Raw genomic sequence first — 19,086 nt, forward strand, 5'->3', positions numbered from 1 at the left:
CAAGCATAAAAATATGAGAGCAACATATCAAAAAAGATCAATGGAGATAGGAGAACAATGAAGATCAAGTTACCCATTTGAATGTGTGGACATATAAAAATGACCATATTCCTAAATGAATATTTTATGTTCATTTCTCTATTTAATTAAATCCAATTTAATTAAACTATCCACATTCCTCTATTTAATTAAATAAATTATTCAATTTATTTGAATTAAATTCACTATACCATTTAATGAATAAATCATTTTATTCAATTAAATCCCCCTATCTACTTTTAATTAAATTCAAATTTAATTAAATAGTTATCCTAAATTGAATAAATCTAATTTATTTAATTTCCCCAAACTTCAACCAAATTGAATGAAATTATTTAATTCAATTAAATCCTATTATCTCTCCATCCACTTGCAAAATCCCAAACCCCTTCCTAATCCCTTCTAGAATCTTCTGATCGCTTCTAATTAACCTAACCCTCCTCTAAACTTTGTCACATCCCTAAGCAAAGGGAAGTCACTTCTCAAAAACCTTAAAGTCTTTGATAACCATTAAAGGTTTTCAACCTTCAACCACTAAATCCTCAAAGTCTTTGAAAACCATTGAAGGCTTCCAACCTTCAACCACTTAATCCCCAAAGTCTCCAATAACCATTAATGGTTAATTCAAACCCTCCCACATGGTTAAAACATTTGTTTTGACTCAACCTCTACCCAACCCAAAGGTCTCATCAGGCCATTAATGCTTTGACCATGATTATTTCTTAATCATTTGCACAAAGGTTTATCCTTGGATTAACTCTTAATCCATTGGGTAATCCTAATCTAGACTTGACCCTTAGCCTTTAGATAACCATGAGGTCTTCTCGGGCCTTTAATGCCTCCAACCTCTTCTCTCAACCCAATCCTATGTTGACACTTGCCACCATTTTATTGGTGCCAATTGAGCACATGGATCCCCAACTTTCAAACATGGCCCTTGATTAAACCATTCAATCCTGACCATCCATTGCCCTGTTTGTGCTATAAATAGAGCTCTCATTCCTCCATTCTTAACAATCATCTTTCAAATTTGAAGCATTATACTTATGCTCAAATTCTTTCAAGCTTTCTCATTTCATATATGCTCCTCATTTAGCCTCTTTTAGATCAGGAATTAGACTAAATATGCATGCTAGAGTACTTTCTTTATCATTTTAGCTCAATCATAGACTAAATATAGCATGTTAGGATAGTATTCATACTAACCTTGTCATCTTATCATCTAGTGTATTGCATTTTAGAATCATACATAGCTTAATCTCCATTTCATACTAAAATCTATCAAAGGCATCTCTCGTTCTCATATTTGCCATCCCTAAACCATTTTGCTCAGTGATCTGAGAGCAAAAACATTGGTTTGAGGGACATTGTGAGATAGAGAACCATGGGACCCTCCTTGGGAAGCTGAGTAACACTACGTTACTCCATAGCTTGCATCAAGAAGCCCTGTGTGTGTGTGTGGACTAGTATTAGTAATATTTTCACATATTAAGTTTTATTCGCCCACTTTTCCCGCATACATTTCTGGCGTCCACCGTGAGGCCCGTCCCTAAATAACAAATCGATTTTTTTAATTAATGACTTTTGCAGGTCCGCGGGAAACAGGAATCGGTGCGTCGGCAACATTCCATAGCGCATCTGATCAACAGCCTAGCGCATCCAGCTCACTGTTTAGCGCGTTAGCCCTATTCTTTAGCGCGTGAAGACATTATCTTAGCGCATGACTCTTTCTAACATTTTCCTGTAGGTCTCGACGCGGGCAAATCACAGAATAACGCAGACAATCACCAGAATAGCGCATAAGATCCACAGTTCAGCGCTTATAGTCTATCATGCAGCGCGTGCAATTCAAGCATTAGTGCATCAAATTCAAAATTTTCCTACAGGTCTCAGCAAACCCACAGAACAGCGCTTCGAACTTGCAGAATAGCGCATTCATTGAACAGTGTAGCGCAGAGGAAAATAGTTGTAGCACATCCTGTCTCTATTGTAGCGCGTAAAAGCCATTCTGTAGTGCATAACAGACAGAGGAAAATTTTAAAATTGTAACTGAAAAAGAAATTTTAGACTTGTGGAAGTCCACCAAATCAGCTAACAATTTTTTTGTTTGCTTGCAGGACTTTGATAATTTCTTGCAGGTGGAGCGGAGACGCTTTTCTTTTGTAAATCGATTTCTTTTGTTGACCTCAAAATCGAACATTTGCTTTGTTGACCATTTCCCTTTCATAAATTAGAAAATCATTGATTTGCCCGGATAAAATGAACATCATGTTTTGTGGAGCAACATCTCCACATAGATTTTAGCAAAATCACTGATTTGAAAGGATAAAATACAATTGATTGCTCTGTCTCGAAGTGGTAGGAATATGCTCTCCTCTTAACTGGGTGATCAAAAATCCAGCCCACTCTTACAGCTTTCATTATTTTAAGCATCCTTTAGCAGGCCTGCCTTCCCGAGGAGTTGCAATCAACTCTTAAAGCCGTTTATGGCCGGTGTGAAGGGAACAACCTAAGTGGGGAACGACTTTGATGCCAAGAATTCCAACCCACTATAATCAAATGTGGAAAGTGATGAAAGTCCTTTTCAACGGTTGCGCGCAGTGATTAGCCTTCTCCTAGTATCCTAGAGATACGTAAAGCCTTTGTTCTAAAGGTTGGGAAGCCTCCTGAGGGAGTTTATCACTGACGGCCGAACGAGAAGCCTGATTATGAACCATAGAATTAGAAGCTTTGAACCGAGTCAGTAACCAAACATTTGTAACATCATAGTGCAAGGGTGGGGAAGAATCCGCCCCCAAGATTACTCACCATATATCTCCCAAGATAACTACTCAACTGTGAAGCAATTCACTTTGAGTTAACTTCTGGCAAAAGGCAAAAAAACGAGTGCCCCCTAGGGGGTGACACGGCTGTTTGAGCTGACGGAGTATCGAGACTAGTGGGCTATGATGTTATTTATGACCCTTGAATAAAGAGTCTTTTTGAAGTGTATTACTTGTATCCAAACCTATTAAAACATTGGGGATTTGAACACATCCTCGTAGAACATACACTTTTTGTTAGATTAGGCAAAATGGTTGTACTTTTTGTGTCATGCTTACATTTATTACTTTAGAAAATCATCCATCGCACTTGAAAAATTTTCAACAAAAATCAAAAATCTCAAGAAAACACCCAAACCAAAAAATCAGGGCAGTCTAGCGCATAAGAACAACATCTTAGCGCGTGGAAGACTTTTGCCAGCGCATCCAAGCCTCAAATTAGCGCGTGGAGTTAAAACAGTAGCGTTTTTCCATTAGGCACACCAGTATACAACACAGTCTAGCGTTTCGCAGCAACCTCTTAGCACGTGACAACCAAGTATTAGCGCATAAAACAAAACAGCGTCTAAAGCCCAGTGTAGCGCGTGACTTTTTCAAAAAAAATTCAATAACCATTTTCAACAATCCTACTTTCAGCACGTGGTAGCAACAACTTAGCGCGTAGCATACATACATTAGCGCATTCACTCAAACAGTTAGCGCGTATCAAGCCCAATGTAGCGCGTAGCTTTTTCAAACAAAATCCACAACAAATTTCATTGGTCCTAACTTTAGCGCGTGGAAGAAACATCTTAGCGCTTAGAAACCATATTTTAGCGCATTTATTCCAACAGTTAGCGCATTTAAATCTCAGTCTAGCGCGTAGATTTTTCACCAGTTAAACAAAAAATTTCCAAAAACCAAACTTTAGCACGTATCTTGGGGCAGATTAGCGCGTGGGCTCATTCCTTTAGCGCATCCGGTAAATTCAGTAGCACATGTAAACTCTGTTTTAGCGCATGATCTAAGGCCGAAAAATAGAGAGTCCAAAACTGAAAATTTTTGAAAATTTCAAAAACATTTTAGAAGACTTTTTTTCATCAAAAATCATCTTTTATCAAACCAGAGTGACAAAAACAAACTATTAAAAACTTTTCTCAAGCTAAATTTGTGTTAAACAAAGTTGTTCGAATCCTAAACAAATCACACAATAGAGGATGTCTCTCCTATCATAATCCAAAAAAATTTCATCATCAGTGTCATCAAAATCCTTTACCATCTTATGGATTTCTATCTCAAAACACTTGTTTAAAATTCTCAAATCGTCAAATCCAGTTTCCAGATCGGGAAGCTTTTATCCATATCATTTGACACACTTTATCATGAAAGGGCAGCCTTCACTTTGATAAAGTAAGATTTGAAATTTCCAAAACAAGAATCAACTGAATCCAAACCAATCAAAGAAAATCATTGATCACTCTTGCATGACTAATCCCCTTATTCTGAGAAGAAAGAACCTCTATCGTAACATCACGTTAAAGAAACGACAACCTAGTTTTTCCAAATTCATCAAGAGAAATAAGTTTTTATACATCAATCGTCAACTCTTCAAATCTCATCGGGTATTCCTTCATCACGTCAAACATTATATCCAAAACAAATCTAGCGAATTTGACAAGGAACCCTTGAAGACAAGAGCATAATGTCAAAAGTTTGCTTTTAATCAAACCATAAACCACGGCGGAAAAATCAATCCAACATTCTTACCCGACGAGTGCATCACATATAACACATCTCGACCAGAACCACCAACGCCCGAACAACACATCGAGGAGGCTTTTGTCCCTTTCATCACTGAAAGTTTCTACTAAAATGCCTGTCACTCGCTCTCAATGAGACAAACAAAGCGAGACACCCGTTGAGTCCAGTATGAATTGAAGATTATCAAATCCTTTTGAAGTTCCACCCATAGAAGAACCTGAAATTACTGAAGCCCTTCTTAGAGAATGTCAAGTAAATCCCGCCTTCCAAAAACTTGTCGAAAAGCTCATGGAAAATGACAAGGAAAAATATCTGTTGATGCTCACAAGTAAGGGCGTTAAACTTCCTGAAGATTTCGACCCAAATATTTTTCAAACCGGATCTCGGCAATATGCATATCAAGAACAAAACAGAGAAGAATAAACTCGCATACCTGAACAACATAACTTTGAACAACACATTCTAGAACAACGCATACCAGAAATGCATATACCTGAACTAGAAACACCAGAGCAACATATACCATTTACCACGCCTTTTCAACTAAGAACCAATACAAGGCAAGAACTTTTTCCCCGGCAAGACAATGCACCTTTGATTGCTCTTACTCAACAAATGCAAATGTTGCAAAGGCAAATACAGGATATGCAACAGGGGACAACAGTGCAGTACTCTTTAAACAAAATCTGTCCTTATCCATTTGACAGAAGCTTGAACATGGTGCCTTTTCCTCCAAACTCGGACGTTCCCAAATTTGATAAATATGATGGGAAAAGTGATCCCCGGGATTATGTTTGAGAATTTTGCACACTGAGCCTTGAATTTGCTCATGATGACACCTATTTGATGAGATTATTCCCCAGAAGCTTGGGAGGGCAAACCATGGAATGGTTATCCAAAATTTTGCCACCTGTCAGATCATTTGATGAGTTGGTTAACAAATTCATCACCCACTATTCCTACAACGTCCAACATGCCATAACCATGCTAGATGTTTGTAACACCAAATAAAAGAACAATGAAACATTCATGGCATTCCTTCAATGCTGGAGACGCATGGTCTCTAGATATCCTCGAGATATTCCTAAAAAAGAGAAAATGGAAATCTTCATTGATAACTTGAATGGCGAAATGAGTTACAGACTAAAACTTCAATGCACACCATCTTTCGCTAAATTAATTGAAAATGGCATTCAAGTAGAGGAAGCATGTGTCAAAAAGGGAACACTTAAATTCTACAAGGAAGGAACAAACTCATCAAACTACAATAACCAAAACAACGCCAACTTTGACAAATCTCGATTTTGGACTCGAAACAAGAACGAAGGCAACAACGAATCACATGATCCCAAATCTAAACAACCAGTGCTTGCATTATCTGAAAATCCTCAGAACACGAAAAATCCTAAAAATGCTACTCCCAGTGCTAACACATATGCGCCAAACACTGATCAAGGACAATTCAACACAAACAACACCAACGATAATCAAGGTAAAAACATAAATCCAGGACCTAACAACAATCCACGCAACAACATGAACAATTTCCAAAAGCGTATCTTCACACCACTGGACAATCACTAGAATCTGCATTCAGAGAACTTTTGGCAAATAAAATTCTTTCTTTACCGCCACTCAACAATTATGAACCCCCAATCAAACCACCTTGGTGGAATGATTCACACTATTGTGATTTCCATCGCAACAAGGGTCATAGAACAAACGAATGCATGAGATTGAAACATATAATATAGGACATGATTGATTGAGGTGACTTAACGGTCGATGGTCTCAAAACAAATGGTGATCATAGAGCCTTTAAAAATCCTCTCCCAAATTACAACAAAGATGGAGCATCTACTTCAAATGATACGCGCGGAGCTCGTATTAATCACGTCTACAATAACACTATCAACCATATATCAGCTGAAGATCATCAAATCAATGTCATCACTATCCGAGATCAGCGTGATCATGAATCTGTCAATGTAACAACCCGCACTCAGAAATATGTCTTGAAGGGACATACTACACCTACAACCGCCACACCAAAAATCCAATATGACTTGGTTAGCCAACTACGCAAGACTCCAGCTCAGATATCTATCCTGGAATTATTAAAACTATCACCCAAGCACAAAGACATATTGGAGCAAGCATTATTGGAAACAAATGTACCTCAAAATCTGGATACAGACAGATTTCAAGCCATGGTCGCCCATATGACAGGACCTCATAACCTTACCTTCTCAGAGCATGACAATGCTTCCTTGATCCATCCACATAATACTCCTCTCCATATTGAAGTCATTGTTTGCAAACACCGAGTCAAAAGAGTCCTAATAGATGGAGGAGCCGGCCTTAATATATGTACTTTAAAGCTTATCCGTGCATTAGGCTTCTCAGAAGAATCTATCGATCCTTGCAAAAAGATTACCATAAAAGCATATGATGATGAGGAAAGGTCCTCTAAAGGCACAGTGATATTACCTATTCAAGTAGGCCCAGTACAAAAGGATACTATTTGTCAAGTCTTAGATATTGATCTAACCTACAATATTTTGTTAGGACGACCCTGGATACATGAAATGCAAGCAGTACCTTCTACATATCACTAGTGTGTCAAGTTTCCTTATGATGGACAAGAAATCTCCATATCTGCTGATCACAATCCATTTCAACATTGCGATACAATGGGGGCAGCCCAAGACAGTTTGGTTCCTCATAATAGAGAAAAGCAGCAATCTTCAACATCAGATCCACAAACAGCAAAATCCAACTCCTTATGGGGAGACTTCAAGTAGAAAACGCAAATCAAAGACCAAGGCATGGGAGACTACTCTTTGGAGCCTTTATGTTTGGCAAAATTGCCGACCTCACCTAGATCACATGGTTTGCCTACTACATCAACACAACTGGCTACTCAGCCCATCACTAAATTTGATGGTACCTTCATCCAATTGGGTACTCTAGCACATGAATCAGAAGACAAGGATGTTCTTAGCTGGTTATACAAAGATGAAGAAGAAAATCATAGAGCAGCTGCTCTGGACATTATTCTACCAACACACATGTATGGAAAAGGCTACTTAATCATGAAGCAAATGGGATATGGCAGTAAAGGACCTATGGACAAATGCAAAGAAGGAGTCACTGAACCTATAGATCTTCCTTCACAACCTAGCAGAAACAAAGCAGGATTGGGTTCTAAACTCACGTTCCTATTGAAGCGGCTGCCTCACCTACCTATCAAACCTCAATGGAAAGTAAAGACACCATATAAAGAAGAATCCTGGCAGGAAGCACTTTTTGAATCAACAGAAACAATCCGCAAGGCACGGGAACGTCAAGATTAGAAGTTACATCAGGAAAAGCTTCTAAGTCACAAGAAGGCCCTATCTGCAGCAGTAGCTCATATTCAAACACCAATATCTCAAGAACAAATCAGGTCATCTCCAGATACCTTTATTTCTCCCCGAGAAAGTACAGTCTATGAATAAATCCAACAAGTAAAAGACGGATCTGATACAGAATCTACAAAAACCATTAAAATGGTATCCATCATCAAAGATTTGTTTTCACCATACAACACACCTGTTTATAGCACAGATAGAATCTGGGATGATGCCTATGAGACAGATTCCAATGAATATGAATGGGGTACCTGCTCCAATGCTACTACTGATATCCTGGATGATACTGATTCTATATCCCTTTCTCAGGAAGAACATAATGCAGAGGATAGACCTCTTGAATTTGGACCGCAACATATCTATGACGCTCAGGAAAGTGAATAGAAACATTATGAACAAGTCTATGTGGAAGATGATACCATCGAGGACCTCGACGAAATCTTAAATTTCTTTAAACCCAAGACCCATCACGATGAAAACTCTATCCTAACACTTACGGTAGCCGAACTTGATCCACCCAATGATTCCTTACCACTTGTCTTTCCTGACCTCATCGACTGGGACGAACCTGAAACAAATGATATACCTATTTTCCCAGATGATGCATCTATTGTCCATTACCTATGTACCATAAATCCGGAAACAGGCTCTACCAGTGAACGAAATAATGATATCTGTCAATTAGGGAGTGCCAAGTCTCTCAGTCGCAAAAATGCACCAAATAAAGAATCTAATGCTGAAAACCAGTCAATGGCAGCTCTAGATCATAAAAAAGTAAAAATAAAGGACGCATCGGAGGGTGAAAACCTTTTTGAGGTACCTAACGATAGGAGACTTGACACTCTTCCTGAACACTTTCATGAGCGATCGCCCATATTGATTGAGCCCACTCAATTAATCAACATTGGTACTACAAAAGCAGCCAGAAATATACATCTTGCAGAATCTCTGATAGAGGAAGAAAGATCGACATTCATCATCTTCTTTAAAAAATAGCAAATCAACTTTGCTTGGTCATATGTTGATATGCCCGGAGTAGATCCACACTTAATTATGCATCATCTATCCATCTCTACAGGAGTTAAGCCAATCAAGCAAAAGCTACGACAGATAAATCCACAGGTGGCATTCATGGTCAAAACTGAACTAAAGAAATTATTAGACGTCGGATTCATCCGACCCATTGACTATGCAGAGTGGATATCCAATATCGTTCCAGTATCAAAACCGGATGGTAGTATCAGAATATGCACTAACTTCAGAGACGTTAACAAAGCTTGTCCAAAAGATGACTTTCCTCTGCCAAGTATCGACATAATTGTAGATCTCACAGCAGGCCATGTAATGCTCTCACTAATGGATGGTTTCTTAGGCTATAACCAAATCAAGATAGCTCTTGAAGATCAAGATAAAACAACATTCACCTGTCCTTGGGGGACGTACTGTTGGAATGTTATGCCTTTCGGCTTAAAGAATGCAGGGGCCACTTATCAAAGAGCAATGACCACAATATTCCATGACATGATGCACACATTTATGGAAGATTATGTGGATGACTTACTAGCTAAATCCTTCACCAGAGCAGAACATCTTGGCATCCTAACAAAGATTTTTGATCGATTGGAGAAATTCCAAGTCAGGCTTAACCTTAAGAAGTGTGTCTTCGGGGTTACATCAGACAAGTTACTAGGCTACATAGTCTCAGCTAAGGGTATTGAAGTTGATCCAACAAAGGTACAAGCCATTATGGACATGCCACCACCACAGAATATCAGTCAACTCAGATCTCTACAAGGACGACTTCAATCAATCAGGCGATTCATCGCTCAGCTAGCAGACAAAAGTCTACCATTTAACCATTTGCTCCACAAAAATGTACCATTCAAATGGGAGGCTAAGTGTGCAGAATCTTTTTATCAAATCAAACAGTACCTGATGAATCCACTAGTTCTAGTACCACCAGTCGCTGGAAAGCCACTTATTCTATATATCTCAACAACAGATATTTCACTGGGGGCATTATTGGCACAAGAAGATCAACAAGGAAAGGAACACACCATATATTACATCAGTAGAACATTGAATGGCTATGAGCTCAACTATACCTTTATTGAAAAGGCTTGCCTAACAGTGGTATTTGCATCTTAGAAGTTCCGACATTACATGCTAGCACACACCATTAAGCTAGTTGCGAAAATTGATCCTCTCAAATAGCTACTCAGCAAGGCAGCTCTTACAGGCCGATTGGCTAAATGGGTCATGATTCTCAGTGAATTCGACATCCAATACACAGAAAGATGAGCCATCAAAGGACAAGCAATTGCAGATCAGTTGGCCGACGCACCGCTACTAGGCAAACAAACCATGGAGATCGAATTTCCAGATAGGGACGTTCTTGCTCTTTCTACTAAACAATGGACCCTATACTTTGACGGATCCTACACTCAACATGGTTCAGGTGTCAACATTCTGTTCATCACTCCTGAAGGACACACTATGCCAAAATCATACAGACTTATGTTTCCATGCACAAATAATGTGGCTGAATATGAAGCACTGGTCATAGGCATCAAAATGGCCGTAGAATGGAAAATCACAGAGTTAAAAGTCTATGGAGACTCACAACTGGTCATTAATCAAATCAATAACAACTATCAGACAAAGGACGACAAGCTACTACCTTACAAACGAATGGTGGATGACTTCAAACAGTATTTTGTGCACATCACCTTCGAGCAAATACCAAGGTTGAACAACAAAGCAGCTGATGCAATGGCTACAATCGCTTCGCTACTACAAATTCCTGAGCAATAGAGTCGTTATGAGTTCCTGGTAGAGCAACTAATCTCCCCCGCCTATGACCACTCTGAATCCCATGTTATCTATGCCTTGACTGGTTCAGATTCTCCGTTATATGGACCAATATACGACTACCTCAAGCATAATATCTTACCCATTGACCAATCCCGTAACCAAAAACGTAACTTTATTCGACAAGCTGCCCGTTACATCCTTACCGCTGATACTTTATATCATCGAGGTCTCGATGGTACTCTTCTTCGTTGTCTTGATCATAATGATTCCGATTTGGCTTTACACGAGCTTCATGAAGGTATTTGTGGCACACATTCAAGTGGCACTACTCTTGCTAAAAAGCTTCTAAGGATGGGATACTACTGGCCTACAATGGAGAAAGATTCATATCACTTTGCCAAGAAATGTCCTAAATGCCAAATCCATGGTAATCTAATACATGCACCAGCACAGGAACTGCAGCCATTTACAACATCCCGACCCTTTTGCCAGTGGGGATTGGACCTAGTTGACAAAATTCATCCGTCCTCTTCAAATGGACACAAATTCATTATAACAGCAACATAATACTTTACCAAATGGATAGAAGCAGTTCCCATGACCACGGTGACCGGGAAACAAATTGCCTCTTTTATCCTCAATTATCTGATCTGCAGATATGGTATTCCAAATTCAATCATCACAGATAATGGACGGCCCTTCAAAAATCAAGATGTCCAAGAACTATGTGACAAATTCAAAATCCAACATAGGTTCTCTACACCATATTACCCACAAGGAAATGGACAAGCGGAAGCATCTAACAAGACAATATTGAAAATCCTCAAGAAAACGGTGAATGATGCAGGCAAAGATTGGCATGTACAACTCAATCCAGCACTTTGGGCATACAGGACCAGCATTCGCACACCTACAGGAGCAACACCATATTCATTGGTATATGGATCTGAGGCTATTTTACCCCTGGAAGTAGAGATCCCATCTCTCAGAGTCTCTTTGAAAGGCTTAATCCCAGATGAAGAGTATCGAGTTAATCGTCTACAAGAACTTGAGCTATTGGATGAATGACGCCAACATGCTTATACTCATCTCAAAGCATATCAACAATGCATGTGCAGGAGCTACAATCACAAGGTCATTCCCCGCAACTTCAAGGTTGGTGACCTGGTCCTTAAAAGAAAATCCAAGAAATCAGCAAGATCGAGAAAAGAAAGGGAAATTTGAACCTACCTGGTTAGGTCCCTATGTTATCATGTCCGTTTATGGATCAGGTGCTTATCAGTTAACCAATTCTGAAGGAGATGTGCTCGATGACCCAACTAACAGCATCCATCTGAAAAGGTACTATACTTAAAGTAGCCTAGTACACGGAAAAAACCAAAAACAAACAAAAAAACCCCAAAAAAGAAAACAGTAAAGTACAATAAAAACAAAGGGTGAAAACCTAGTAAACAGGCGCCCTTGTGAAAGAACGGCTCCTCTATCTATTTCCATACCATGTTGTCCATACAAACACTATCGGCCATCGCCCGACACTTAGCAAATATCCATTCAGGACATACTTAGCATAGTCAATATCCCGATTTCTCTATAAATATCCTCCTACCACTAAAACACCATGGCTTGGAATCACTGTATGTATTCGCATCAAGAGGCACACTCAGCAAGGGGCATGTAAATCGTATCAATATTGCAAACATTCAAGACATCAAGACTAAATGCAAAACTCACCAGCATGACATCCAACAAACAACTACGCTTCATTGCCAAACAAAAACTACACAAAACACAAAAAACTACTAAGGATGGATGGATGATTTTTTGAAGTACTGAATGTTGCACTATAGCATAAAATCTTAAACTAGTTTTGCATTTTGAACTTTGTGCATTATTGGATTCTCTTCCTTGTCTCACTAAATGCTTCACAGCTAGAGATCGTGGGAAACTTCCAATATTTTCTTTGTTTTCTGTCTGGGAGGCGATCACTTGTACTGTGTGAATACATGCCTCGAGACATGATACGTCCAATATCACTGAAGGCTTGATTCCACTTCACACATACAAATGATCAAATCTTGTCTGTTTACGCAATACGCACTCAGGTCGTCCTGGTTCAATTATACCTTGACGCTTGTGCTATCTTGCAAAATCAAATATCATGTAAATTTTTCTCAGGTCATTATGGTTCAATTATACCATTATGCTTGTATAAATTTTCAACATATCCTAAACAAATCAATGCTCAGTGATGATCTTTACAAAGAAAGCAAAAATATGGTTATATTGGATGGCAAATACAGAATGAGGGATGCTCCAAAAATAATTAGTTGCATATCATTCTACAAATAGTTGCACATCATTTTACAATTAGTTGCATACACATCATTCCATATCATTTAAAATCATTTACATATTACGATACATTTAGCAGCATATTAAAAACATACATCTCATTTTCAAGATACATCTTACAGCATATAAAAAGCATACATCCTGCATCATAACATTACATCATATATTTAAGCATTGCATCATCACATCAAATAAATGCATCCATATCAACACATCACATGATCAAAAATGGTGCCGTATATATATCTCAAAACTGATCAAAATGTACAAAATGTGTCCACACACTGTGTCCAGTACAACAAATAACAAACTGCTCAAAAATACAACAGAGACCCTGTCTCTCAAGTATGACTATCTCCTGACGGAGATGGTCTTGCTCCAGCTGCACCCGCCCCTAGATCTCGAGGAGGGTCCTGTCTCGCTCCAGATACACTCGCCCCTGGATCTCCCGGAGGGTCCTGTCTCACCGGCCCCGTCACACCTCGGCTCTCAGATCGTGTCCCAGCAGTTCGAGATCGACTCGATCTCGACTGTGCAAAGCTCTCCACTTGTCGATCTCTGGGTACTGCAGCCTCATAATGCCGCCTATAATACTCAACCTCCTGCACTCTCTGCGTCAGCTCTCTCAGGGTGTCTCTCATCGGACCACCCGCCGCTGCTCTCTGCACACTCGCCAAGGCCTCCTCCGCTCGTCCTCGCCGCTCTATCTCAGTATCTCTCTCAGTGGTCAACTGAGAAATCTGCCGCTGATAGGTCAAAATCTGCGTCTGCAGCTGCTGAACGGTAATCTGCAGGGTCCGGATCTGTGCATCCTCCACATGACCTGGCACTCGAACCCGCAGTGGTACCTATGCTGGAGGAACCCCTCCCACTCGCCCTGTCCTCGGTACTGGAGGTGGGAGTATATCTACCCTCCTCCTCTATGCTGGTCTAACCATCTCCTCCTCACCCCCCACTGCAGCCAGCACCTCCGTCACTCTCCCCTCTCTCCCGGCTCTGATAGCCAATCCTCCTCTCCCCCTCTCAATCCTCCCCTGCCGTACCGCTCTCTCCACACCTCTACCTCCCCGCCTCCCTCTAGCTCCTCTACCTCCTCCATCCTCTCCATTATCTCCATCATCTCCCCCGTCTCCCTCCTCCCCATCCGAGTCAAACGCTGGCCTCATCTCCTCTAGATCTAAGATCCTCTCCACTGCCCGCGCAGCAAACAGACGGGCGAACTCATCTGTCATCCCGGTGTCCTGAATCTCTGGGGCATAGTCCCAGATCTGCCCAGCTATCCCCACAAACTCCTCCATGGCCACCGCACTGTCAATAGTTGGCCCCCAATCGGCCACATCCTGCTGCCTCTGTGCATACAGGCACGCTCCCTAAGGAATCCCCTGCTGGCGTCCGAACTGTCGCAAAACTCGGGTCACCACAAACCGCTCAATAACGAACAGGGTCCTCCCAATCAAATATCGGGTCATAAAAACAAAGGGCATCTCCAGCCCATCCTCCGCCCATACCTCACAACCTATATACGGTCTCCAGGTGACCGTATCTATATCATCGAAAACCCTCCTCCAATGCTCTAGCTTGCCCAGCTTACACTGGACAATTAGACCTCTATAACCGTAGGCATATGCTGCACCTACGGGCCTGTCTCTGTCTGCCAGTGGCCTAGCTACTAGAATGTGCTCCTAGCACCATACCTGTAATAGGGTCACTCCTGCTGACAAGCTACTGTAACCGAGGTATACTACCTCGTGTAAACTCCTGTATAAGTGCGCCAGCATCGCTGACCCCATGCAAACCTCCTGCCCTGCGTCACCATCTCCTCCAAAACCAGTCCCCATCCCACCGAGAATCCCTTTGACTTGCGATCAGGACAAAGGAATCCCCCAATAAATCTTGCCAATACAGATGGCAGCGGTGCATAACCCAAATCCAAAAACTCCTGCCAGGGAATCTCGTACCCATAAACTGTGTCATCCTGGAAAATCTGGTGCAGTGCCTCTGTACCACCCTCCTCTAACTACTCATAGGGAAGTAGTGCCCCTACTACAGGAATTCGCAAAATCCGGTAGCAATCCTCTGGTGTCACTGTCATCTCTCCTGTAAGAAGTGAGGTCAATCTACATCTCTCTATGATATCCAAATCTGCCTGTGATAGTCTCGGTATCAACGTCCACGGTCTCGGGAATCTCTCCCTCAACTGAACAACCCCCAATCGCTCCTGTCAAAACAAACAAAACATATCCAATATCAGTTTCCACATCCACACAAAGATATCAAAATCAAACTTACATCAACAACATGAAACAATTTGCTCATCTACATCAAGTTCAAAAACCTATCATTTCATATCAACTTGTAACACAACTCAAGTTCTCAAAAACTATATCAAAACTTGTAAAACAACTCAAGTACCAAAATCACATAAACTTGTAAAACAACTCAAGTTTCCCACCCATATCAGCTTGTAAAACAACTCAAGTTTCCAACCCATATTGGCTTGTAACACAACTCAGGCTTTCACATACATTGAACTTGAAACTGAACACGCAACTACATCATTTTTGATCAACACAACAGATTGATATCTATACATAACTTGGAAAATTGCACATCAAAACAAGTTATACATATACTCATCTTGGATATATTCATCAAAACACGACAGACAAACAAAACAAAATTTTCAAATCAGCCAACACTGCAAAATTTTTTCTGATGCGCTAAAACAGATCTTCAATGCGCTAACACACCCCCACGCGCTAGGCTGTTTCTCCTACGCGCTAATCTACCTGTTTTATGCGCTAGACTCTGTCTATGCGCTACTCTTTTCCTTCGTTGCGCTACCTGACCCATCCTATGCGCTAGACTCTGTTCACGCGCTAATCTATCCCTCCTAAGCGCTACCCTTTTAGCCCTATGCGCTAGGTTAGTCCTACGCTCTAAACCCCCTTCCCTATGTGACCCTCTGCGGTCCTTATGCGCTAGGTCAAACCTATGCGCTACCCCATTGACGCGACGCGCTACCTCATACCTCACATGCGCTATTTTCCTTGCACGTGCTAACCTAAAAGTTTCATGCGCTAACCTACAATTTTCGGACGCAACTCCTAAATTTAAACTTGATGCGCTACTTCACACTTCGCATGCGCTACTGTGGACCTTAGACGCGCTAAAACGTAACACCTGAACTTTGAAATTCAAAAAATGACCAAAAACGACAAAACAAAAAATCAAAAAGGGGTCAAAAACGTTGACTTACTGGTGGTCCACGTGCTACAGGCCTCCAGTACCTCCGAACGCGCTCGAAACGATGTCTGTGATAGGGAATCGACATTTTCTCTCCAGAGCAAATTCTCTTTCTTCACAATCAACAAAGCACAAATAAACCTAAATCAATCCCTAAATCTCTTTTATAGGAGGAAAATGAAATTAGGGTTAGCCGTAGGGACCTGTAATATGGTCGCGGTCTCCCCTATACCAAAACAGTTGTAACTTATCGAGAGATGAATCAATCTGCACACTTTTTACTTGCACGAAATCATACACATCATATGAACTTCATCAAATTAAATCAAAAATTTTCAAAATTGATTCATCTCCCGAGGGGGCATCACACATCGAATCTGGGGCACGACTTGCAAATCAAAAGAGCGACACAAAAATTGCATTTGATCATAAAATCACAAAAACACATCATTTTCTTTGAAATAACATGTGCACACACGTCACTTCAAAGAGAGGCAAAATGTAGACATATAAAAATGACCATATTCCTAAATGAATATTTTATGTTCATTTCTCTATTTAATTAAATTCAATTTAATTAAACTATCCACATTCCTCTATTTAATTAAATAAATTATTCAATTTATTTGAATTAAATTCACTATACCATTTAATGAATAAATCATTTTATTCAATTAAATCCCCCTATCTACTTTTAATTAAATTCAAATTTAATTAAATAGTTATCCTAAATTGAATAAATCTAATTTATTTAATTTCCCCAAACTTCAACCAAATTGAATGAAATTATTTAATTCAATTAAATCCTATTATCTCTCCATCCACTTGCAAAATCCCAAACCCCTTCCTAATCCCTTCTAGAATCTTCTGATCGCTTCTAATTAACCTAACCCTCCTCTAAACTTTGTCACATCCCTAAGCAAAGGGAAGTCACTTCTCAAAAACCTTAAAGTCTTTGATAACCATTAAAGGTTTTCAACCTTCAACTACTAAATCCTCAAAGTCTTTGAAAACCATTGAAGGCTTCCAACCTTCAACCACTTAATCCCCAAAGTCTCCAATAACCATTAATGGTTAATTCAAACCCTCCCACATGGTTAAAACATTTGTTTTGACTCAACCTCTACCCAACCCAAAGGTCTCATCAAGCCATTAATGCTTTGACCATGATTATTTCTTAATCATTTGCACAAAGGTTTATCCTTGGATTAACTCTTAATCCATTGGGTAATCCTAATCTAGACTTGACCCTTAGCCTTTAGATAACCATGAGGTCTTCTCGGGCCTTTAATGCCTCCAACCTCTTCTCTCAACCCAATCCTATGTTGACACTTGCCACCATTTTATTGGTGCCAATTGAGCACATGGATCCCCAACTTTCAAACCTGGCCCTTGATTAAACCATTCAATCCTGACCATCCATTGCCCTGTTTGTGCTATAAATAGAGCTCTCATTCCTCCATTCTTAACAATCATCTTTCAAATTTGAAGCATTATACTTATGCTCAAATTCTTTCAAGCTTTCTCATTTCATATATGCTCCTCATTTAGCCTCTTTTAGATCAGGAATTAGACTAAATATGCATGCTAGAGTACTTTCTTTATCATTTTAGCTCAATCATAGACTAAATATAGCATGTTAGGATAGTATTCATACTAACCTCGTCATCTTATCATCTAGTGTATTGCATTTTAGAATCATACATAGCTTAATCTCCATTTCATACTAAAATCTATCAAAGGCATCTCTCGTTCTCATATTTGCCATCCCTAAACCATTTTGCTCAGTGATCTGAGAGCAAAAACATTGGTTTGAGGGACATTGTGAGATAGAGAACCATGGGACCCTCCTTGGGAAGCTGAGTAACACTACGTTACTCCATAGCTTGCATCAAGAAGTCTTGTGTGTGTGTGGACTAGTATTAGTAATATTTTCACATATTAAGTTTTATTCGCCCACTTTTCCCGCATACAGAATGTATGAAGGTATCATTTGATTTATTTTATGATTTTGCATGTTTAATGGTTCTTCATTGATGTGTTGTTAAATTTCATTATAGATCTAAGGATTTATGGTTGGAACTAGGGTTTGCAATATTTAGGGTTCAAATTCGATATATAAAATAACAACATAGAGACTTAAGCCAACAAGGGTTTTAGACTTTAGATAAACCGTTAAGGATATAACCATCAAATTTTTAGAAAATTAAAACAATTTAATAGGGTCAATTCAAAGCAATATCATTGTGAAGGCACAAGAGTATCAAAGACACTAACTCATTGTAGTGTCAATACCCTCCTTTCAAGGTTATTCCCTTAATAATTTTCTAAAAGATTGAAAGAGCCACACTACTCCCATCTAATTGAAGTTATCAAAAGTCATCTTGCTCACCCAAACAAGAGAGGACACAACAAATGAATGCATCTAAATCATGCAAATTAACTACTTTCAAAGAGAGTTGAACCAAATAGACTAACTAGAGTTCAAGCTCACTTAGAAACAAATTGAAAAATTAAGAGGGACTAGAAAACTACTAAAAATCTTAAATCAAAAGAGGTCCCCATTTTTCTTGTGCAACTATGAGGTGTGTGTGCACGATACCTTAAGATCGATCCCACATCTAAAAATTTGACCCTTGAAATTCTAAAATTTAAATTCA

Source organism: Cryptomeria japonica, chromosome 10, assembly GCF_030272615.1.
Source record: "Cryptomeria japonica chromosome 10, Sugi_1.0, whole genome shotgun sequence".
NCBI lineage: Eukaryota > Viridiplantae > Streptophyta > Pinopsida > Cupressales > Cupressaceae > Cryptomeria > Cryptomeria japonica.